This window comes from Leopardus geoffroyi, chromosome C3, assembly GCF_018350155.1.
Source record: "Leopardus geoffroyi isolate Oge1 chromosome C3, O.geoffroyi_Oge1_pat1.0, whole genome shotgun sequence".
NCBI lineage: Eukaryota > Metazoa > Chordata > Mammalia > Carnivora > Felidae > Leopardus > Leopardus geoffroyi.
This window is the reverse complement of record NC_059338.1, coordinates 60812402-60836645: the sequence shown is the minus strand read 5'-3', so window position 1 is coordinate 60836645 and position 24244 is coordinate 60812402. Positions and strand designations below refer to the sequence as shown.

The 24244-nt window shown below is 37.2% G+C and overlaps 1 protein-coding gene and 1 pseudogene across 10 annotated transcripts in view; both read left to right on the top strand.

Annotated features, from left to right (window-relative positions):
* Positions 1-24244, top strand: part of RGS7 (regulator of G protein signaling 7) — a 525490-nt gene that overhangs the window by 352212 nt on the left and 149034 nt on the right. The gene's annotated exons all lie outside the window — the stretch shown is intronic.
* On the top strand, positions 12835-13917 carry LOC123585203 (annotated as a pseudogene).

The following is a 24244-nucleotide window of genomic DNA, read 5'->3' as shown; positions in this document are numbered from 1 at the left end:
TAGTAGGTTAAAAAGGATTAAAACAATTAAAGTTGAAGCACCTATGGCCAGCATCATATTGTTACTAAGTGAAAAGAGGAGATAGTTACTGGCATAGGGAGCCACAGTCTTATCAAGTTTACATTTTAGCCTCATGTCAGTCTGACTTTACAGACTGTAGCACCAGACCAAAGCCCCATTTGGCACAGTCACTGAAAACCAAGAAACTACTGATTTACAAGAAATATTGTTGCTCAAAGGGTGAAGTGGATTCAAGAATATTTCTTGTAAGCTAAGACCAAAAGTGCACTTTGGTAATAGTCTAAGAAGCAGGAAACAGGTACAGATATGATAAGCCAGTAGGAAACCATCATTGTTTATAATTTACACATGAGATATAATTTTAGCTATAATGTGTCTGAAAACTGGTTTTATTTGGCTGCTCAACAGTTTAAGGAAATTGTAAAGCTTCATTAGAAGGTACATGGGAAAAATAAATTCAATCATATCCAGGAAGGAACATATATGTTCTTTAGTCATATTTATGACTGGCCAAAAAAACCAGTTTTTGATTGGTTGATTGGTTTGAATGAACTAGTTTAACCTCTGCAGAGTAAAAGGCTAGATTTTAAGAAGAGTGAGGAGCATTGATGACTGCTCTGAAGATATAACAGATGTGCACACAGAAATGAATCAATCTGGCAGCATGATTCTGATTAAATATGGTCAAGAACATAACTGACATCATGAAACTCACTCTGATGGATGCAGATAGGAAATTAATCGTAGTATTTTGGAATTGCTCATAAAGAGAGACTAAATAATTGTTATAATAAAAGGTCTAATTTTAACCATACAAATTTTCTGAAAATTTTAAAAGAAGACAGGAACTTCTGTCAGGCTTCTATCTCGTTGTGAAGTGGTTGTTTGAAGACCTCTAGGATTGTTGGAAGTTCTAGATGTCAATCATTTTTGAAAGGATTTTATGGCAAGTTGGAAGAAGACACCAGTTCCTGGGGAAAGGAGCAGGTTCTGATGCCCATCTGGGGACAAGGGGCGAGAGTTGCACTGTCAGGAAGCTGTTGCAATCTAATCCAATAGATTAGTCTAATAGTATATTAGACTTTGGAGTCATGTGTTTTGGCACCCTTCCCTAATTTTTAATACTGGATGCAGGTTTCTGTTTGTGTGATTTGTTGTTGTTGTTGTTGATGAGTTAATAGTTATAAAGTTAGCTTATGTTTTTGTGGTGTGAAGAGTTAATAATTTTATTAATACCTTTCAACTCTATTGCTGAGAACATAGAATATGTATGAAAACACAAAGCCCAGAATAAATTGCATTAGTCTCAGAGTTAGAGTCTAGCTGATAAAATAAAGTGGTACTTTGGTTTCATAGAGAGGAAATTGATGCACATCAACTGTTGGATGGGGGCAGGAGAGTAAGAGGAGGAATTTAGCCCTTGGTGGATCTCTGTCTATATCGGCACCTACTGGGAGGCATAATGTCCACCACCAATGTCTTCAGTTGGTGGTCCACTCCATTGCTTCTGTGTGATTTCATGTTCACATTGACAGGACCTCTTCCTGGCTGTCTATAATCTTTGCTTCTACCAAGCTTAGATTGGGGGCACACCAAGTGATGCTGCTTCACACTGGGAAAGTACGCTGTGCTTCCCAAGACCCTATGGTACTTTTCTATTTTACTTTTGGTGGTACAACAATATTCTGCTTCTCTCCTATCATCCTGAGGTATGGGGTTCTTTAAGGATGTCCAAACCCTTTATGCCTGGACACACACACAGTCCTTGCAGTATGATCCTTCTGGATTACTAGGTCTCTATTTGGGAAACAAGTATGTAATACCTTTTGCTTGTTTTTCTCATTGCTTGAAACAGTATTCTATCATATCAAATAGCTTTTGCTGTGTAAACTCAATGGCTTAAAATAAACAACCATTTTATTTAGTTTATAATTCTGTGGATTGGCTGGTCACATTTTCTGGGGGTTTGTTTGGCTGATTTCTGGTGGGCTTTCTTCTGGATTGTAGCCAGGTGGTTGGGTGGATGATCTAGGATTTTTTGGTGTATTCGATACTGGGTAGGTTGTCAGCTAGGTGAATCTCATTCTCTCATCCTTTGGCCGGCTGGCACTGGTGTCTTACTATAGTGGCTTGTACTTAAGTCACATTTTCTATAGTTTCATCTGCCAAGGCAAGTACCATGGCCAAGTCCAGAACCAGTGTAGGGAAGGACTATCCAACAGCATGGATGTGAACAAATTTGGGCCATTACTGCAAAAGTCTTCCATATCTGTATTTCTTCCGCTTTTCAGATCTGCCTTTCTGTGATGTATTATTATATTTTGCCTTCTGTTTGCAAAATTTATCCTCCAGAACCTATTCATCATTTGTTAGTAAATATGCTTTGTGTCTAGTATCAATCATGTCATTAATTATGGATGATATTTTGAGAAAATTTATCAAAAGACAAAGCTTCAATGAAGTTTACATCCTTCACAAAATGACTGGCAGATATTAATAACTTCTTGACATCACTCTGCTCATTTGTAATCTTTGCTGCCTCTCACTGGAAGAATCACCCTTGCCAAGCTCTTGAAGTGATGCTGACCAAGGTGAGGAGTACTTTAAGATCCTCAGTCCAATGAGTAGCCAAAGTCTGAAATGAGCCTCACTATGACTACTAGATATTAAAGAATATTAAGTACATTCTCTGTGTTCCCTTAATGGTACCCTGCTTCCTCCACTTTTCTCTTTCTCTCCATCCACCCATGCTTCTTCAGATCTCAGTATTCCTTCAGACGCTACCTGACATTAAAAATGAGTCATGGGCTCTGAAGACATACTTGAGCTCAAGTCTTGATTCAAGTACTTACTGGCTTTAGGCATGGGCAAGGTAGTTAATCTCTCTCTCTTTTTATTCTTCTTCAGCAAAATGCTTTTAATATGGTGTCTTGTGAAGCTTAAATGAGTCAACATTCTAGTGTGCCAAAATCTTGATTTTATTTTTAAATAGGCCAGATTCCTTTAAAACTCTGAACATTTGCAGGCATATTTAGCTAACTTGGATTCTTTAAAATGCATGCAATTTTTATACTAGCCTTCAAACACAACCTATTCATTCTATGAAGACTCTCTCTATAATGCAGCTCCCAATTGAATTATTTACACTTGCTGCTACTCAATTTATTGATTAATTTTATCTTTTATTTTTTATTTTACATGTTAGCCTTATTGCTTTAGTCAAATCTAAAAAAAATCTTAATGGCAGAAGACATACATCCTCTCCAGTCATCGACTGATGTGTGAAGATCAGTCAGTTATCAATAATCGCTTGATTTTTACTAATGGGAATCCACTGAAATGACATTAAGTTTTTGATAACCAATGATTCAGTTTGTGTTCCCCTAAATAGATGAGGAAAAGTGAAGAGAAAGAAATTTCAAATGAATTTTTCTTTATCTAAACCAAACCCAATTTGAAAGAAGTGGTTTAAAATGCATGTAGAAGAATGAGATGAAGAACAAATAGAGATTTATCCAGGATAAAAACTGAATGTTGAATAGTTGTAAAATTTCTTCTTCTAAAGGAATTATCTATTGTAAAAATATCTGGAAAATTGAGATTCAGATATGTCAACCAGATATTTTGCTCACGCATCATTCAACTGGATCAAATATCTTGTTCACTGAATTAATTAAATCAACCCATTATGCTCACCATTAGAGTCCGTCATCGACCTCCCAATTCTCTACAAATCCTCTAGACAAAATGATCCAAATTCTGTTAATGACTATAATAAAACTGTGTTACAAGTAGCCTTCATATCCTGTGGATTTGGTTGGCCTTCCAGAGAAATCAGCTCGAGGAACATGAGGGTATATCAGAATTGAGAACGTATAGAATGTCTCTGTTATCCTTGATAATATTTTGTACTTGCAAAACATTTCATGCTATTCTAAATAATTTAAAACAGATTGTTTTACTTGAATACTACAACAATAGTATGAAGTAGCCATGCAGACATAAGACATATTCATTTTACAATTGGAAAGTCGAATGAGAAAAACATGAATGTCCGAAATCACACAAAAACCTATTCAAAGAAACAGAACTTTGATCTCCAAATCTCTACCCTGTGTGTCTTCTCCTTTTGGCACAATTATTTCAGGCTTAGATTCTGCTTTTCCTTACATGGTTAGCAACCATGAGAGGTGCATGAATCCAGCTGATCAGATGGTCCCTTACATAGCGTCTTTTGGAATACAGTAATTGATTTTCTTAGATTTGGTGTTATATTTAGCTAATGCATCCTGGGTATACCCTTTGTTAAAGCTATTTTCTACATATTCCAGTGCATATATCTTACATTCAAAATAAAGAGAAATCTTTTCTTTTTTTTAATTTTTAAATATTTATTTTTGTAAGAGAGACAGATGTGAGTGAAGGGGGAGAGAGAGAGAGAAGGAGACACAGAATCTGAAGCAGGATCCAGGCTCCGAACTGCCTGCACAGAGCCTGATGTGGGGCTTGAACTCATGAACTGTGAGATAATGACCTGAGCCAAGTCAGATGCTTAACCAACTAAGCCACCCAGGCACCCCAAATTAAAAAGAAATCTTTTCTGTGTGCTCTTCATATTGCTTCAAACAACAATCTGACTTGGGTGGCAAAGAATAGAGACATCTAAAACACTCTTTCAAATTATATCAAGACCCTCTTGTAAAAAAAAAAAAACTTATAAAATACATATTTTATTGTCCATTCTGTAAGCTATCATGTCAATATGAAAGAAATAAAGTGACTCCCTTATTATTTATTGTTCCAATACTAGTAAACCATTTTAGGAAAACATTCTGAGTTTTTAAGGCATCATTTAACCTTCTGGTGATAACATGCAAGAAATCATAAATCAGAGCCATCTCATACACCTCTAACAAGATTGATTAGTTTGACTTAGTTCAAGTCATAACCCAGGTATACATATTTCAAATATGCACTTTCTGTTTTAAATAATGCCTAAAGAGACGTGAATAAATGCCTCATATCTTTGGGCACTTGCTCCCAACCCATGTGTCTGCTGCCACAGCCAAACCTTCATAGTTAACTACACGAGGGAAACTATTTGTCATTCTAATTGTTTTCACATGAGATGAGCAGGAGCCATGGTTTTCTTCATGTATTCTTTTCAGTGTGTTACTAGCTTCTCCTCAGAAGAAAACAGTAATTCCTTTTTGCATATATTCTATTACCACCCCACCTTTAAAAACGTATGGTATCCTGTACCTTTCATATCATCAGGAAAGTCTCTCTTGGTGCCCATTGCCCCTTGGGAATACTCTACAAATGCAGAAAGTGAAAAAGTCTGCAGATGTTTGCTGCATGATGTCTCCCATTCAAAGTAATCAGTACCAACAAGTAAAGCCCAATCACATCCAGCCTGTTGAGGCCAACTGTCTCATTTAACTTATTAACAATATCACTTTTTCCATGTATGTATGTATGCATGTTCTGCATTTGCATTTAAAAATGCACTTTATAATGGAACAAGTGACTGCTGTTGTCATTTGACGAATGTATCTCTGCAGTTGCTCTACATAATTAAAACTTAAAATCCAAAATATACTGAAAGGTCTTCATAAAGTCGATGAATAGAAGTTTTCATTACCAAAATAGAAGTCATTATTCCTAGTATATCTGCTATGGTTTCTGCCACCAAGAGGGCTTTTTTTTTTTCCTGTTGATAGAAGCCTTTTCTGGTTTGGCCTTCTGGCTGCCTTCATATCCCCCTCTATCACTATATTGCAATAACAATGGAAAATAATTATACTACATTAACATTAATTAATTGGGTGCCTTCCGGTACCATGCTGGATGTTTCCTTCCTATTTAGTTCTTGGAAATAGGGAAGAGACAAGAGAACTCAGGTGTTCTCTTGAACACTGAACACCAACAATGTGCAAACACCATGTTGAGAACTTGATATGTGTTATTCAGTCTTAAAGAAAAAAGAGAAAGAAACTTCATGAAGTACATGGTATATCAGAAATCTAAGTCTCAGATCATGAAGCTACTAAAAGATAGAACCAATACTCAAACCAGATACATTTGATATCAAAACACTAACATTTTCAGATCCAGAGAAGGAGTATCAAGTTTATTTTATAGGTGAGGTCTCTAAGGCTTGGAGAAGAGCTGAGATGGGGAGCTAGGATTCATACCTGATGGATATAAGACATGATATCAACACTGCACATTTGTTAGAAATTCGGCAGATGCCATCTGGTTATGCCATTTTCCTCTTTTGGTTTGTACTGGCCAGCACACGCACCTGTAAATGCCAGTCCCAGGGTTTTATGATCTTTCCCATTTTTACTTGATTGGCAGATTTTTTTTATAGATTACTTATTAGAGTTGCCAACAGTTAAGGAAAATACTAAAAACAGCTGGGAATCTAATTAGAATTGCTGTCCTTTTGCTTGTAAAATTTGAGCAAGCATAATGATGCTAGAATTCAGTGTACTTTTAAATAGTTGTTTAACTCACTTAGGAACATTCCATAAATCAGCAGAGGTTGATATTTCTATCCTATTCACTAGAAAATAAAAACAAAAACAAAAATAAAGACCTAATGGAAAAACACAATTGCCCCGTGGCATTGTCTAATTCTTCTAACAGCTGGTTGACCCCTCTGTTGTTTTCTTCTTTTTAGGTCTTCACTGTCTATTTTATTAACTTTTTTGTGTACACATGTTTCTTTTATAAGCCAACTTGATTTTGGGGGGAGAGGAAGAAATATACACATTTTTTAAGTTTATTTATCTATTTTGAGAGAGAGAGAGAGAGAGAGACAGCATGAGTGGGACAGGGGCAAAGAGGGAGGGAAAGAGAGAATCTCAAGCAGCCTTCACAATGTCAGTGAAGAGCCCAACTCAGAGCTCTACATCATGAACCGTGAGATCCTGACCTCAGCAGAAATCATGAGTCGAATGCTCAACCAACTGAGCCACCCAGGTGCCCCGAGTGTACACTTTAAAAAAAAAAAAAAGGTAGGAGGTTTGGATGGAAGAAAAGAAGGAAAAAAGGGAGGAAAGAAAATTGTAAAGAAGGAAAGGAAATTATAAAGGAATTGGTAAAGATAATAAGGCCTAGAGCATAGGACGTTGTTGAAAATAGACCAGTTCATCAGGATCAGCCACTCAAAAAGGACAGGGAAATGTAAGTAATTATATATGTTATCCAGAGAGAGCCATAGACTGTTGTCTAAGAGCTGTCTGAAAAGTCAGGCTCCTTTATCTTTCACTAAGATAGCAGATTTTTCATTTCCCAACCGAAGAATGAATTGGGAATTTCCTGTCTTTATTTGAGCTGAGAACAAAGCTACTTGTCCTATTCATAAAGTTTTTCCAATTGTTATATCTAAGAATGGCAAGAAATGCTTGCAACAGCAGGACAGAACATGTGATATCAGTGCTCACAGAAGATTTGTGACCAGAATGTGATCCTACCATGGCATGAATGCACCAGTCTCTTCACTATCCTTTGGCTGCAAACCACACATAAAGATTCCTGCTTTTACATAAAAAGAAGACCTTTTTTTTTAAATAATGACTCTAAGAAACTCAGTGAAACATATAATAGGATCTTTATACTTTGAAAATTCCCCTGCAAGCAAAGAAGTCCTTATGTCTAATAATAATAATAATACCTTTTTAATTTTGCAATTACATTATAATTTAAATGATTGGTATCTCTAGATTATTCAGAATTGTTCCTTTTTGCTGCATTCACAAATACCTGGACATTGAAGCCCACTAGGGTACATCATGTACACTACATAGAATTCTGATTAACTCCATTTCATGTAAAGCACAGGTTTGGACTGTGATTTTGTCATTTTCTATAAATAACTGCTCCTTTTATTTAATCCAGTTTTTTTGGAAGGCGATCTGCCAGACGTCATTACGACTTTGATCCTAGCCACAAAAAGAGAGGATGTCAGATTTTTCAGACTGTCAAGGGTTACTCGGCTATTTCAGCAAACCTGACATTTGATTTTTCCTCTGCTGGGGTTCATCCATGGAAATATCTGTGGTCCGGGTAGTTGTGGGCCTCTTTGTAAGCAATAATATGGACACACACTTGTTTATTATCCTTCTGGGGGCTTTAGTGCTGAGACCTTAACCTTCACTAAGTGATCTGCCAGGTTTTCCTTGGTTATTTCCTCAAGGGCCCCCTAGTAGCTGCTTGGTAGGTCATTCAACAGACTTTTCTTGGGGATGGATATCAGACGGTTACATATAGTACTATATAGAGCACACATTAATGTTGTGAAAACATTTTGAATTATAAAACACCATTATAAACCCACTATAGCTAATCTGGCAAGTATAAAGAAGAGAATAAAAGCATTCATAAAAAACACTCAGGTAGTGACAGCTGAAATTCTAGCATATCTGTCCAGTCTCCTTTGAAGACGTGAGCTCTCACTGGCTTTGTTATTGGAGCTAGTCCCACTCATGTCTTCCCTTCCCCATATCTTATATTTTTCCTGGGCCACTCATGAACCAGTATCTCATGTCCCTTCCCTCCACCTATTTGTGATGTCCACATCCTTACCAGAGCCACCATTGCCCTTTTGAGATTGCTGTGTTCCAGCACAGTGACCATCTGCTACCATCACTTGGACCTTGACCAAGGGCACCACTCCTTCTTGGGTTCTGTGAAGACACTACATCCTCACAGACTCCCACTTTCATCTCCCAGACTCTAAGTTTTCACAAGATGTTTTTGAGCGTCACAGATAGTAAAAAGAAAATACATCATGGAAAGTAACTGTTACCCCTTCACAGTCCAGATCTGATGGTAAGTCCTTTAGAAACTGATTCCCTGTTGCCTTCCTCACATCTAGGCACAGTGGTCAACATCCCAAACCCTGAAAATCTTCCAGGCATATTCAGGCCCAGAGTCAGGGCTTATAAGAGTCAATAAGAAAAGGATACAGGTATTCTTCATCCTACTGTTGGCCACAGTTTCTGAATTCTCATATCTGAGTCCAGGATTCACCTCTTCCTAGGACATCTTAGGACTGACCTCTTTTTAGGGTATGTTTGAGGATTGACCTCTTCCAAAGGCATGTTGACATAATACCACCCTTGTTGAAAGGGGCATGGGCTGTCCCTCCACTGTCACATGATGGTCTGACTTCAGGTCATTTAAAAAAATCTGAGGCATGTATTCATTAGAATGTGCGTTTTGAGGGGAGCCTGGGTGGCTCAGTTGATTAAGCGTCCAACTTCGGCTCAGGTCATGATCTCGCTGTTCCTGAGTTCGAGCTCCGCGTCAGGCTCTGTGCTGACAGCTCAGAGTCTGGAGCCTGTTTCAGGATTCTGTGCCTCCCTCTCTTTCCCTGCCCCTCCCCTACTCATGCCCTGTCTCTGTCTCAAAAATAATTAAACATTGGGGGCTCCTGGTGGGCTCAGTTGGTTAAGCGTCTGATTTTGGCTCAGGTCATGATCTTGCAGTTTGTGAGATCGAGCCCCATGTCGGGCTCTGTGCTGACAGCTCAGAGCCTGGAGGCTGCTTCAGATTCTGTGTCTCCTCCTCTCCCTGTCCCTCCCATGGTCATGCTCTGTCTCTCTCTGTCTCTCAATAATAAATACACGTTAAAAAAACTTTAAATAAGTAAACATTTAAAAAAAAGAATGTGCATTTTGTGAGCAGAGTCTTCGTTTTGTATTTGCTCTGCCTCTGGCATCTTTAGTGTGCCTGGCACATATTGGGCATTTAAATATTATTGAATTGAATATCTTTAACAAAGAAAATATTAACATATAACTAGGCTGTTATTATTTTTTATCTTTCATATTTCAATATTCATGGTTCACACTCTAGATGGAAGTTTACCTCAAAGTGCGAAACAATAGGTTCCCATGACCCTCCGTGCCATAAAAAGTGTCTAGTTATAGAACAGAAAGTGAAACTTTCCAGGTTTATCAATCCATAGATTTGAAATAATCTATTTTCCTCTAAGTAAAGTCAAGGATATATATGTTATCCAACCACAAGAAATTACTCTAATGTTCTGAAACAGCCTAAAGGAGGTTGCTTTTATTCCATGGAAAAATGAGTTTTATGAACAAATAGTAGATCCTATTAGAAGCAATCATGATTTATTGGTTGAAATATTAGAGTACACTGGAAAACCCAAGCAAAGGCATAACAAGGACATAATAAAGTCTCATAAAAATCATAAAAAAAAACAAATTTATCATTTGGAAATTTATCTCTAGGCCAGAAATGATATTATAGCAAGTGAAATAACTGCTTTAGGTTATGCTTTGTTTTTTTTTTTTTTCCTGAGAATTTTTCAACAAATGTAAAGCCATTGGAAAGCATCCTGACCCCTTCAGATATCCTATCTTTTCTAACATGATTCAAGGTCAGACCACTTGCTTCTAGCTTAGAAAAGTAGCAGTTGTCGACATTTCTTTTCCTATGGTTTAGGGAGAGAAAGTAGGTCGGTTTTTTTGGAATGACACAGGAGATACGATGAAGGTGTTGGGTGGTTGGGCATGCAAAGCCTAGAATTGCTCTCCTGAGACGTTTCTGCTCCATCTGGTAAGCAATGATCAGCCATCAAGGAAGGAGAACATCTTGTCCCTCTAGAAATAGATATTTTCCCATTTCCTTGTCTTTGTATAATCATGAACCCCTATATTTTATTAATGTTTTCCAGCTCTCAACTGGGCCCCCAAATTTGATAAAATGCTTAATATACTAACATATGTACAATGGTAGCCTAATAAGTTGTTGGTCACTGATGCAGTATCATAAACAGGAAGAAATTATTCCAAGTATAAAGGAAATTTTAATTTGGTGCCTTAACTTGCCTCTAACTACACCCCTACTGTTCCACCTAGCCCTGTATAAGAGAAATAAGAGCAAAGAGTTGAGCATGAGTACCTGGCCCCTGGGAGCTCCCCCCACTCCACCCCACCATCCCCGCTGGCGTTGCTGGAAAGGAGGAGCTCATGCAGCTCATTCTCATGCCTATGCTCATTGTCCACCTGCACTTCTGCAGACTCTGTCAAATGTTCCGTCACATTGCATATTCGCTCACTTAAGCAAATCCTGGGGGCATGGCTTGCAGGAGCTGCCACTAAAAGTTAAATAAGGCTCTGTGGTTGGGAAGACCTCTGTTAACCGAGGCGTTTGAGCAAACAATTGATTTTAGGCACACCATGTCTCAGACAAAGTTTCAAGCAAATTGACAGAGATGCAGACAGTTTAAAAATAAAGAATGGGGCAGAAGTGTAAGCTATTGCTTAGATTATATCATACAAATGATGCAAAATTCTCCCATCATCTTAAACAACACCCCTGTGGAATGTTATATTCTTTGAGTAATGAGGATGATAGAAGCCCAGGCTTCTCGCTGTGATGTGATGGTGTGATTGAACAGTAACCAGAGACCCAGGTTTGAAGATAGGACCATTCATGCATGTAACAATTATGCACACACAAAATGTGCTTGTTCTTGTATTTGAGGTGCAGTGGTGTCAATATACCCATACTGCCCCTCTCACAGGCAAGACAGACACTAGAGGAATCATTGTACCAGGAGCAAAACAACCACTTTAATTAACAAATGCTTTCAATTTTCTCTTGGCCTGTCCTTCCAGTGATCCACCAACAGAGTGTATAATCCTGGGTCAGTCTCGCTAAGGACCTGTCTCTATCTGAAATTGTGCACATGCCATGGAAAAGACACTCAGTGCTATAGATTATTGCCCCCAAGGTGTCACAGTTTCCAAACCCAATCAGGCCTTCAGGGTCTCTTGGCAATCATGTTTTGTAGTCATAGCTCCTACTCAACGGGAGTGATTATTCAAAGCCTTCTTCATTTTCCTGAAGTCTCCCAATAGACTCATTCTCTGCCATTCTCAACAGCAGACTGTAACTTTTAGTGAAAATATAAATCAAAGAGGAAATTTGTCAACTTTCTGACTCACTATGCTTCACAAAAAACATGACAGTGTCTATAACCATTCTTGTCTCCTTGCCCATCTGGGTTAGGCTTCCTGGGCTTGTTATCCTGACCTTTTGCACCACCTCAGGGTTCTTATTACATCCTTCCTATTTCTCTTGTCTATCCTGAACTGCCGTATATTTATCAGTTTATTCACCACTGGTTTTCCCCATTACAAAACAGTTCCATGTCGATAGATGGTCCATCCTAGCTACTTTCCTCTCTCTTAGTTTTATAAGCTCAGCTGTCCTGTCTCTAATTCCTCTGTCTATAACTCATCTCTCAGTTCACTGGAATCTTGCTTGTATCTTCTGCTTATAATCTGAAACTTTACTTAGTGTGGCCAGTAATATTCTTCTTGTTGCTAAATTCAATTATCATTTCTCAGCCCTTAATTTGACCTCACTGTAACATTTTTGACTCCCTCTTGTCTTACATTACTCCATTGTCTGGTTTGCACTAAAACTTTCTCACCCTCCGATTTAGTATTCTTCACAGATTTCTCTATTTGCCTCTTAACTGTCAGGGTTTTTCAGACACAAACATGGTCTTTCTCCTTTATTGGCTCTCTACAGGCCATGTACTTCTTTATTTAATTCACTGCTAGTGTGTACACGCACGTAGAATTCCTTCTGACTTCCTGGTCTATAGATCTAACTATGTTACAGAGATTTTCACTTGGATTTTTAGCAGGCATTTCATTTATTCAACAAATAAAAACTGACCTCATCATTTTGTCCTCAAATCTGTGTAGACTTCTCTTAAATATCTTTCCACTGCTCTTTCCACCATCTTTCTGTGCTGCCATAATGGTGCTCATGAATGTTCTAGCAGATGATCTCTAGAGCATTAACAATGCTGAAAATACAAGCAGATGCTAAGCTCCCTGTCCATTCAGGCCATGTTCAGAAGTGATTGTCCAGTTTCTAACTGTGATGAAGAAGCATAATTAGTTACATTGGTGAATTTGAAGTCATTGATGATCACAAAACTAGGAAAGTTGTTGTGAACCTCATGGACATGTTAAACAAGTGTGGAGTGATCAGCCCCAGATTTGATGTACCACAGAAAGATCTAGAAAAATGGGAGAATAATCTTCTCTGATCCCACTAGTTTGCTTTCATTGTACTAACAGCCTCAGCTGACATCATGGACCATGAAGAAGCAAGATGAAAACACATAGAAGGGAAAGTCCTGGAATTCTTTTCCTGGGGGTATAATATATACGTACAAATAAAATACCTCAGTGGAAAAAAATATCTCTGCATTGCCTAATTCTAACCATAGTCACATCTTATGGGGAATGACCACAGTCTTCTAACTCATGTCCCTTCTTCCTTGTCCCACACCCATATATTCATTTTACTGCATCTACAATGACCTTTCCAAAACTCCATCTAAGCATGTCTCTTCTGAGGTTTCATAACTCCAATTGATCCCGCATTGCCCGTAGGATACAGTCTAAACTTTTTAGCTTGAATATGTAACCCTTTTTGAAGTAACCATATTTACCATTGTGTCCACTCAGATCACAATTTCTTGCCCCACCCTGTGCCTCACAGCCACCAGATTGCTGGCTGTTTGTTAAATGGCATTATCCTCTTGATCACAAGCATTTCCATGTGGTGTTTTCTTTACTTGGAACCTCCTCTTTGCTTCATAGCTCCTGCCTTTTATTTAGGGTTTGAATTATATATCAACTCTTTCAGAACAGTGTCCTGACCTCTCAAGATTGAATTGGATGTCTTTTTAATGTGTTTCCAGAACACTGCACTTACTTCCTTGAAATTCTTATTACATGGTGTGGTTGGCCCATTTATTTGCCTGTTTTGCCTATTAAAATACACTACACACTTCCTAAGAATAGGACTGGCCCCTTGTTTGGTACTTTCCCCCCTGTACTGACTAAGTGAATGAATGAGCTATACGTTTGGAAATCAAAGCTTTGAAATTCGATGAGCTTGCCAAAGAAGAAAGCATATGGAAAAAGTAAAGGCAAATGGGATCCCTTGCAAAGATAAATTTCAAGAGAGTTCCTCACTATAGCATTTGGGAGGACAACAGCAGAGAAGAGTCTGGGAGCCAGTGGGAAATACAGCAAAATAGATAGAGTTTGGAGGGCATCAAACAGAGGTTCCACGAAGAGAGATCCATCAGTGGCTTGTTAAGGAGAGAGCACTGAGAGAGCAAGTCGAAGCTCTCCTTTGTACTAGGTAGTCATCAGTGACCTTTCTGAGAGAGCAGATTTAGTAAAGCTTCAGGTTCAGAAGACAGAGTGCAGGGAGCTAACAACTTCATTACATACTGTAATCACAAGGAACACTTCAAATTTAAAGTCATATAGAGCATGCCAGTAGATAGCATACAACTCATCAAATTCCTGGTCTATGCCTGCTATGTTTGGACACCTCAGTTGGTTGCACAGAAGTTTTCATTTGAAGTAAGTAAAAATAAGCGTGAGCATAATAGTAAGATATTTTTGCATCCTGTAAATTGGAGTTGTGATTTCTACATAGAAGAGATGGCACTCCTGTGACTGCTTACTAAGCTACACCTATATTGAGTCTTTTTTAATTAAGTTTTTAATTTTAATTCCAATATTGTTAACATACAGTGTTATATTCATTTCAGGTGTACAATACAGTGATTCAGCAATTCTAGACATTACTCAGTGCTCATCGTGGCAAGTGTGCTCTTAATCCCCATCCCCATCACCCATTTTGTTCTCTGTAGTTAAGAGCCTGTTTCTTGGTTTCTCTCTCTTTTTCTTGTGCTCATTTGTTTCGTTTCTTAAATTCCATATATGAATGAGATCAGATGATATTTGTCTTTCTCTGATTGATTTCACTTACCATTATACTCTCTAGCTCCATCCACGTTACTGCAAATGGCAAGATTTTATTTTTTTTAGATTGTATCCTTTTTTTATGGCTGAATACTATGTATACATACTACATCTTCTTTATCCATTCATCTATTGATGGACATTTGGGCTGCTTTCATAATTTGGCTATTGTAAATACTGCTGCTATAAACATAGGGGTGCACTATCCCTTTGAATTTATGTATTTGTATTTTTAGGATAGATACCCAATAGTGCAATTGTTGGATTGTAGGGTAGTTATATTTTGAACTTTTTGAAGAAACTTCATACTATTTTCCTCAGTGGCTGCACCAATCTGTATTCCTACCAACAGTGCATGAAGGTTCCTTTTTTTCCACATCCTCATCAACACTTGTTTCTTGTGTTTTTGATTGTAGCCATTCTGAAAGGTGTGATCTGTTATCTATTAATTACAGTAAATTTCTGAAGATGCTGACTAAAACTAAAATGAGCTCCCAGTTTATAATAGATTGTTTTGATATAAGGCAGATAAAATGTTGTTGTTCATCCATCAACCTGGTACCTACATATTGATATCACTGTTGAATTAACTGAAACAAAGGAGGAGGTGGCAAAGAAGATTGAAAACAGAAATAAATACTACTATGAAGCTTTTATTTCTCTGATACAGTATGTTTCCCTATCATTGCATACTTGCTAACTTTAAAAAGGGTGGTATTTTATTATCATTGATACTAGTTTTTATTTTTAACAACTTTGCTCTCTTCATATTCAAATTGTACATTTACATGCCTTACTTTACAAATTATTTTTACTACTTCCACCATTTTCTGGAGTTTTTTTTTAAATCTTTATTTTTGAGAGAGAGACAGAGTGTGAGCAGGGTAGGAGCAGAGAGAGGGAGACACAGAATCTGAAGCAGACTCCAGGCCCTGAACTGTCAGCACAGAGCTCGACGCGGGGCTCAAACTCATGAACCATGAGATCACGACCTGAGCCGAAGTCAGACACTCAACCGACTGAGCCACCCAGGCGCCCCTACTTCCACCATTTTAATCAATAAAAACTAAACAATTCAAGTAATTAGTTCTATTATTAATGATGTAAATAAAAATTTCTGAAAAAATAAATAAAAATTCTGGAAGCAATTATTTATATAAAGCTTTTGTCTTTTTTTCTTCCAATTTCAAAATTTATTTTGTTACTCAGATTCAAATTCTGAACATGCTAAATAATTAATATGATTAAAATGGATTTTACCATATCTTTATTCATAACCACACTTCATAGACCATTCCCATTAGACATTTTTGTAATTAGACTAAAGTTCTTATTAACAGTTTTTTTCATGTGAATAAAATATATTTTCTTTCTTTTTTTTTTAAGCATAGTTAAGTCTCAAGCTGTGTTGCTTTTGTGAAGTTTTTACATTCAGAATTTGTTTCAGCTAGTTACTCTAAAACTGTGGTTTAGGCAATACAACATTTCTTACCATGGGCAAAATTAAGGGACTAGACTTAGGCCCATTTATGTCATCAGTGGAGGAATGGGTAAGGTCCCAAGTTCCAGGAGTCTCACCTCAAATGCCTTTAGTCTGAGTATTTTACTGTTTGTTTTTGTTTTGTTTTGTTTTTTAAGTTGGGTTTAGGGTAGCCTGGGTGGCTCAGTCAGTTGAATATTCAACTATTGATCTCAGCTCAGGTCTTGATTTCAGGATTGTGAGTTCAAGCTCCATGTTGGGCTCAGTGCTGAGGGTGAAGCCTACTTTAAAACAAAGTTGGGCTCAAAGATTTCTGGAAGAAAAGTAAATTGGGTTTTAGCTGTTTTCTATCCAAATGTATGTAAGCATGTACTTGGATGTAAAATGTGGATTGATTGAGTTGAAATAATTTTTGTGTTTGCGCTATGTGTTAATTAAAAATTGAGATGATGACATTTGAAGTTTTTCTATCCTCTGTTATTTTCAAAATTTAATAAATTCTCAAGTTTTATTATAGTAAACCTTGCAATTTATAGGTACAAAATAATAAATTTAATAATCCTTTCATACAAATTACATATTTTCTTCTTGTTATTCTTAGAGCAACTATTAGATGTGAGGCTTCAATCAAGACATTAACTCTTTATTTGGTCTTTTAAATGTTTATTAATTTATTATTTTGAGAGGGAGAGAGAGAGAGACAGAGAGAGAGAGAGAGGACAAGAGGAGTAGGGGCATTGAGAAGGGAGACAGAATCCCAAGCAAGCTTGATGCCCTCAGCGCAGAGCCTGATGTGGAGCCCAGTCTCACAAACTGTTAGATCATGACCTGAGCCAAAATCAGGAGTTGGACACTTAACCAACTGAGCCACGTAGGCTCTCCAACTTTGTCTTTTAAAAGTAATATATCAGCCCCTGAATTGCAAGCTTTAATTGTATCTATTATCAAAGTGGGAATTTATTATAGGTATCAAAGAAATACTCAAAAGTAAATATTTTTTAAAGTTAAAGTCATTTTTCCTTTCTTTATTTTCAACACAATTGATAAATTCCACATGTAACAGGTGTAGAGTGCTTGGCCAGGGAAATAAAAAAAGTTTAAGCAGATAACCTATCCTTCAGGATCTTTGTGAAATAATATGAAAGACTAATACCAGAACACAATTAGTTACAATAAAAGATATCAAGCATTGGGAGCTCATTGGAGGGAGGGTGCACTCCTGGCGGGTTTAGAAAAGACTTCATGAGGGAAGGCTGTATTTGAGTGGACCCTGGGAATTGCATAGAATTTCACCCGGTGAAGATAAGCCAGGGGGCTTTTCTGGATATAATAAATACTAGAGTAAGGGCACAGGAGAGAAAACCAGCCTGCTCCAGACCATCTAGTTTGACTGAAAGAATGAGTGAATATAATGCAAAGGCAGGGCTTGGGCAGGATAAGTTATCAGAAACAACTTCTTTGTAGAGCAGAGATGAAACTTGCCCCCAAGGACATCATTAAGGACTGAGTTGGGTGATGGGGAAAAGTTGGTAACTTTGAATAGATTTAAGTTGGAAAGCAACAAAATGATAGCCACATTTGTTTGTTTCTACTCTGTTCCAGAGACTATGTTAAATAACTTTAGTTGCATTATATTTGATCCTTAGAACAAATACAAAGTTAGAGTTTGTTCTTTAGAAGATCAAAGGACAATATTGTGGAACATAGATCAGAAGACAGCCAGGTTGGAAGCCCTTGGGGTTGTGACCAATGCATCTTTCATTTATCTTTATTCTGAGTTCTTGAAAACAACTTCAACTCTTCCATGCTATTGAATACAATTTCATTGATTGCTCTCCGCAATGTCTCCCACCCCAGTTCCTTTATTATTGATGTCTTATGTTAGTATGATACATTTGTCACAACGAAGAAACCAATATTGATACATTATTAACTTAAGTCCATAATTTATTCAGATTGTCTTTCTTTTTACCTAATGTCCTTCTTCTGTCCCAGGATCCCATCTAAGTTACCACATTACATTTAGTTGTCATGTCTTGGTAACCATCTCTAAACTGTGAGAGTTTCTCAGACTCTCCTGTTTTTTATGACCTTGACAGTCTTGAGTAATGGTCAGGTATTTTATAAACTGTCCCTGGATTGGAATATGTTTGATTTTTTTTTTTTTTTGCATTATTAGACTGGGATTATAGGTTTGGGGCGGGAAAACCAGATATAAAATGTCATTTTCATCACATCAGGCAACCATTGATCTGTTTACCATCTCTCTTGCTTTGCCTTTTCTAGAATGTCATATAAATGGAGTCATACAGTCTATAATCTTTTTAAGCTGGCTTCTTTCAGTTAGTAATATGTATTTAAGTGTACACATAATGATGGAGGTATGCCAAGGGGACATGGGAGCCAACTGAAAGAGTTCCCAGTGACCAGAGATGGAACAATTTTTGCAACAAAATAAAGTACCACTGGATTATATTGTAAAATATTTTTTTTAAAAATGCATCCATAAGTTCATACTGATAGAGAATGAATGAATGAATGAATGAATGAATGAATGAATGAATAAACAAATAATAAATAAAGGATAAAAACAAAGGTCCATTGCCAAAAATTTACAAATAATTTATTTATACATTTTACCCTTAATGAGATGGAGGGTAACTCCTCACTCCTTAAGTTGGGGCTACATTTCATAACTTCTTTCCAAAGAAAAGTATGAAGGGCGGGGCAGTGGGGCATCACTTTGCAGTGAACCTTACATCATCTGTGATAATGTAAGTGTCTGTATCTAAGTTCATTGGGGCTTTTTTTTTTTTTTTTTTACATAACAATTGGTTGTGTAAAACCACAAATAACTCCTGGAAAAGACTATCTTTTTTTTTTTTTTAATACCCCTTACATCTTTGTCTAAGATCAATTGACTATATTTTTATGGGTCTGTTTCTGGGCTTTGTATTCTGTTCTGGTCATCTATTTTTCTTTTCTTTTTTTAAATGTTTATTTATTTTTGAGAAAGACAGAGAGACAGAGTGCAAGCTGAGGAGGAGTAGAGAGAGGGAGACACAGAATCTGAAGCAGGCTCCAGGCTCTGAGCTGTCAGCACAGAGCCCGACGTAGGGCTTAAACTCACAAACCATGAAATCATGACCTGAGCTGAAGTCGGACGTTTAACCAACTGAACCACCCAGGCACCCCTGGTCATCTATTTTTCTATTCTTTAACCAATACCATACTTTCTTTATTACTATAGCTTTAAGGTAAATCTTGAAGTCATATAGTGTGACTCTTCCAACTTTGTTTTTATTCTCCAGTATTATGGTGCGTATTCTGGGTCTTTTGCCTTTCCATCTGAACTCTAGAATGATTCTATCAGTGTCTACAAAATAGCTTGCTGAGATTTTGATTGGTATTGCAATGAATCTGTAGATCAAATTGAAACAAAATGGCACCTTAGTGTTCCAATCCATGAAATATACTGTATTTTATTTCTTCTGTCAGTGTTTTCCTGTTTTTTACACACTGATCCTGTATATATTTTGTTAGGTTTATCACTAATGGAAAGAAAGGATGAATTGATTCTCCAAGTGAGTAAATCTGGGCTATGTCTCTGAATGAGCCTGTCCCTGCAGATTTTCAGGTAGAGGTTTGTCCCACAACCTCAGTTGTCTGATTGCTCCAGGAAAAGTTGATTTTCAGCTTGTTCAGCTTTTCCTTGTTGTAAGGATGGGAGTGACAACTTCTAAGCTCTTTATCATGTCTCATTTGAAGCCAGAGTCATTACCTGCTTTCTTAAAGCATATTCTACTGCATTGTGTGTTTTGAAGATATAAACAGAGAGAATGTTATGTTCACTTTTGTATCCATGGAATGAAACCAAGCATAAAGTGAATAATTATATGTTAGATGAATAGCAAGATGGATGAATGAGTGGAAGGATGGATGGATGGATAGTTGGGTAGATGAATGGATAGATGAAGAAATGAAGACTCATGGAGTAAATTGGTAAAGCCTGGTATGAATCAATAATGGAGAAAAAATTAAAGTATAAAAGGTTTTATAATGTAATTAAGTAGGTAAGTAAGATAAATCCTAGGGAAAGAAATCAAAAATGAAGAATTAGAAAGGAAAGCATTTTTAGGAGGATTGGAGAGAAATTGAAGACTTTACTCTTCCCATGGGTCTAATACCCTTCCATGCCTGGTCTAACCCAGCCTTTCTCAAAGCCTTCACTGAAAACTTTGTGTGTATTTTTCTTTCACTCATGCTAGATATATTAAGACTGGGGTGTTTTGTTTTGTTTTTTTTTTTTTTTTTTTTTTTTTTTTTTTTTAGCTAAAATTCAGTATAATGTATCACAACACAAATTAATTCAAATTAAAGCAGGACATTTATTCCAGCAAATGAGGAATGAGGAAATGAATCCTAATGCAAAATGGTTCATAAGTTTACAGGGATACCAATACAGTTATAACCTCCTGGTGAGAATTTAAATTATATACACTTTTAGAAATTAAGTTTGCAGTACTTAGCAGTGCTTTAAAAATGTCTGTAATTTTTGACTGTATTATTTCTAAGAATTCATTCTATGAAATAATATAGGATTCTTGTGTCCATTTTTGCTGATAGATTTTTTTTAGTTGCTTGTAATATTACAGAAAATTTAGGTGCTGATAAGATAGCAAACCAAAAAAGTAAGCAAACAAATTAAAAACAACCAAAAAGAAAAAAAGAGTTCCCATTCACATGGAGCTTGCATGTTCATTGGAAGATTAATAATAAATAGATACATGTGTAATATGGTAAGTGGTGGTGAGTGCTATGAAGAGAAGACAAAGTAAAAAAAAATGTGTAGAGAGTGAATCCTATTTTATACTGGGCAGTCAGGTATATAATCACTGATGTCGTGGCCTTGGCCAGAGATCAACTGAAGGAATGAAGTGGGATGTCCAACTCTTTGGACAAAGAGTGCTGGCATTCCAGGCAGAGAGTGCAAAGCCTCATGGCAGACACATGCCTGGTATGTCTGAGGTACAGCAAGGAGGTCTATGCTCTAGGGCAGGATCTGTGAAGGAGTGAATAATAGAAGACAGATAAGTAACTGGTGGCCAGATCAGGTAGGATTTTCTAAGGCCAAGTCGAGGAATTTGAGCTCTGTTCTGAGAAATATGAGAGCTTGTTGGAAGATTGTACTAAGAATGACATGATCTTATTTATATTTTATTATTGAAGAATAATGGACCTACAATATTGTATTAGTTTCAGGTGTATCACACAGTGATTCAATATTTATATACATTAGACAGTTCTCAACAGTCAAGTTACCATCTGTCACCACACAAAGTTGTTACAATATTACTGACTGTATTTCCTATGCTGCACACTATATCCCTGTGTCATATTCTTTTTATAACTAGAAGATTGTACTTCTTTTTTTTAATGTGAAATTTATTGTCAAATTGGTTTCATACAACACCCAGTGCTCATCCCAACAGGTGCCCTCCTCAATGCCCATCACCAACGCTCCCCCCCCCCCCCCATCAACCCTCAGTTTATTCTCAGTTTTTCAGAGTCTCTTATGGTTTGGCTGTCTCCCTTTCCAACTTTTTTTCCTTCCCCTCCCCCATGGTCTTCTATTAAATTTCTCAAGATCCACATAAGAGTGAAGACATATGGTATCTGTCTTTCTCTTCCTGACTTATTTCACTTAGCATAACACTCTCCAGTTCCATCCACGTAGCTACAAATGGCCAGATTTCATTCTTTCTCATTGCCAAGTAGTATTCCATTGTATATATAAACTTCATCTTCTTTATCCATTCGTCAGTTGATGGACATTTAGGCTCTTTCCATAATTTGGGTATTGTTGAAAGTGCTGCTATAAACATTGGGGTACAAGTGTCCTATGCATTAGCACTCCTGTATCCCTTGGGTAAATTCCTAGCAGTGCTATTGCTGGGTCATAGGGTAGATCTATTTTTAATTTTTTGAGGAAACTCCACACTGTTTTCCAGAGTGACTGCATCAGTTTGCATTCCCACCAACAGTTCAAGAGGGTTCCCATTTCTCCACATCCTCTCCAGCATCTGTAGTCTCCTGATTTGTTCATTTTAAACACTCTGACTGGCATGAGGTGATATCTCAGTGTGGTTTTGATTTGTATTTCCCTGATAAGGATTGATGTTGAGCATCTTTTCATGTGCCTCATGTCTTCTTTAGATAAGTGCCTATTCATGTTTTCTGCCCATTTCTTCACTGGAATTTATTTGTTTTTTGGGTGTGGAGTTTGGTGAGTTCTTTACAGATTTTGGATAGTAGCCCTTTGTCTAAATGTCATTTGCAAATATCTTTTTCCATTCTGTTGGTTGCCTTTTAGTTTTTTGTTTTTTTTTTTATTGTTTTCTTTGCAGTGCAGAAGTTTTTTATCTTCATGAGGTCCCAATATTTCATTTTGGCTTTTAATTCCCTTGCCTTTGGAGATGTGTCAAGTAAGAAATTGCTGTGGCTGAGGTCAGAGAAGTTTTTTCCTGCTTTCTCCTCTAGGGTTTTGATGGTTTCCTGCCTCACATTCAGGTCCTTTATACATTTTGAGTTTATTTTTGTGAATGGTGTAAGAAAGTGGTCTAGTTTCATTCTTCTGCATGTTGCTGTCCAGTTCTCCCAGCACCATTTGTTAAAGAGACTGTCTTTTTTCCACTGGATATTCTTTCCTGCTTTGTCAAAGATTAGTTGGCCATACTTTTGTAATTCTGATGGAAGATTGTACTTCTTAATTCCCTTCACCAACTCTGTTTAGCCCCCAACCCCCTCCTCTCTAGTAATCATCCAATTTGTTCTCTGTATATATGAGTCTGTGTTTTGTTTGTTCATTTTTTTTAGATTACACACATAAGTGAAATTATCCAGTATTTATCTTCCTCAATCTGAATTATTTCACTTAGTATAATATCCTCTAGGCCCACCTGTGTTATCACAATTGGCAGGATCTCATTCTTTTTTTGTGTCCGATTAATATATCTGTGTGTGTGTGTGTGTGTGTGAGAGAGAGTGTGTGTATGTGAGAGTGTGTGTGTGTGTGTGATCACATCTTCTTTATCCATTTATCTATTGATAGACAGTTGGGTTGCTTCCATATCTTGGCTATTGTAAATACTGCTACTATGAACATAGGGGTGCATGTGTCTATTTGAAATAGTGTTTTTGTTTTCTTCAGATAAATACCTATAAATGGAATTGCTGGGTTTACATTTTAAAATGATCACTGTAGCAAAGAGCAGGGCATGAAGGGAAACTAATCTGAATGTCATCTCCTCTCTGAATGAGATCTCATCAAGAGATGATACAAGCTTGGGCTGGGGGTGGTGGAGGTGGGTAGATTCTGGGTTCACAAGGAACAATCATCAGAATATGCTCCTGGACCGGATGTGATAAGTGAAAGAAAGACAGACATTGAAAACAATTCAAGTGTTTTGGCTTGAGAAGTTAAATGAATATCACTGACATTTGCTGATATGGGAAAGACTGAAAAAAAGCAGGTGTGAGATGAAAATCAGCAGTTTGGTTTTGCAATGATAAATGCAAGGGGCCTATACAATATTCAAGTGGAGATGTCACACAGGCTCTTGGATACAATATAGTTATTCAGGGGAGAAGTCAAGCAGGAGGTATGTCACCAGAATGTTTATCACAAGGTTGTTCATGATAGTGAAAGTTTTAAAAATTCAAATCCAAAACCAGAAGATTTCTAATATGCAGCACAGCCAGACAATGTTGCTCAAAGTCTGTGCTCTAACTACTGCCTCATAATGTGCTGTGCACTCTCCAGCAGGTGCAAGCGTAGAAGGGTGGTCCACAAATATTACAAACCCACTGAGGATCAGTCATGTCTTATTGT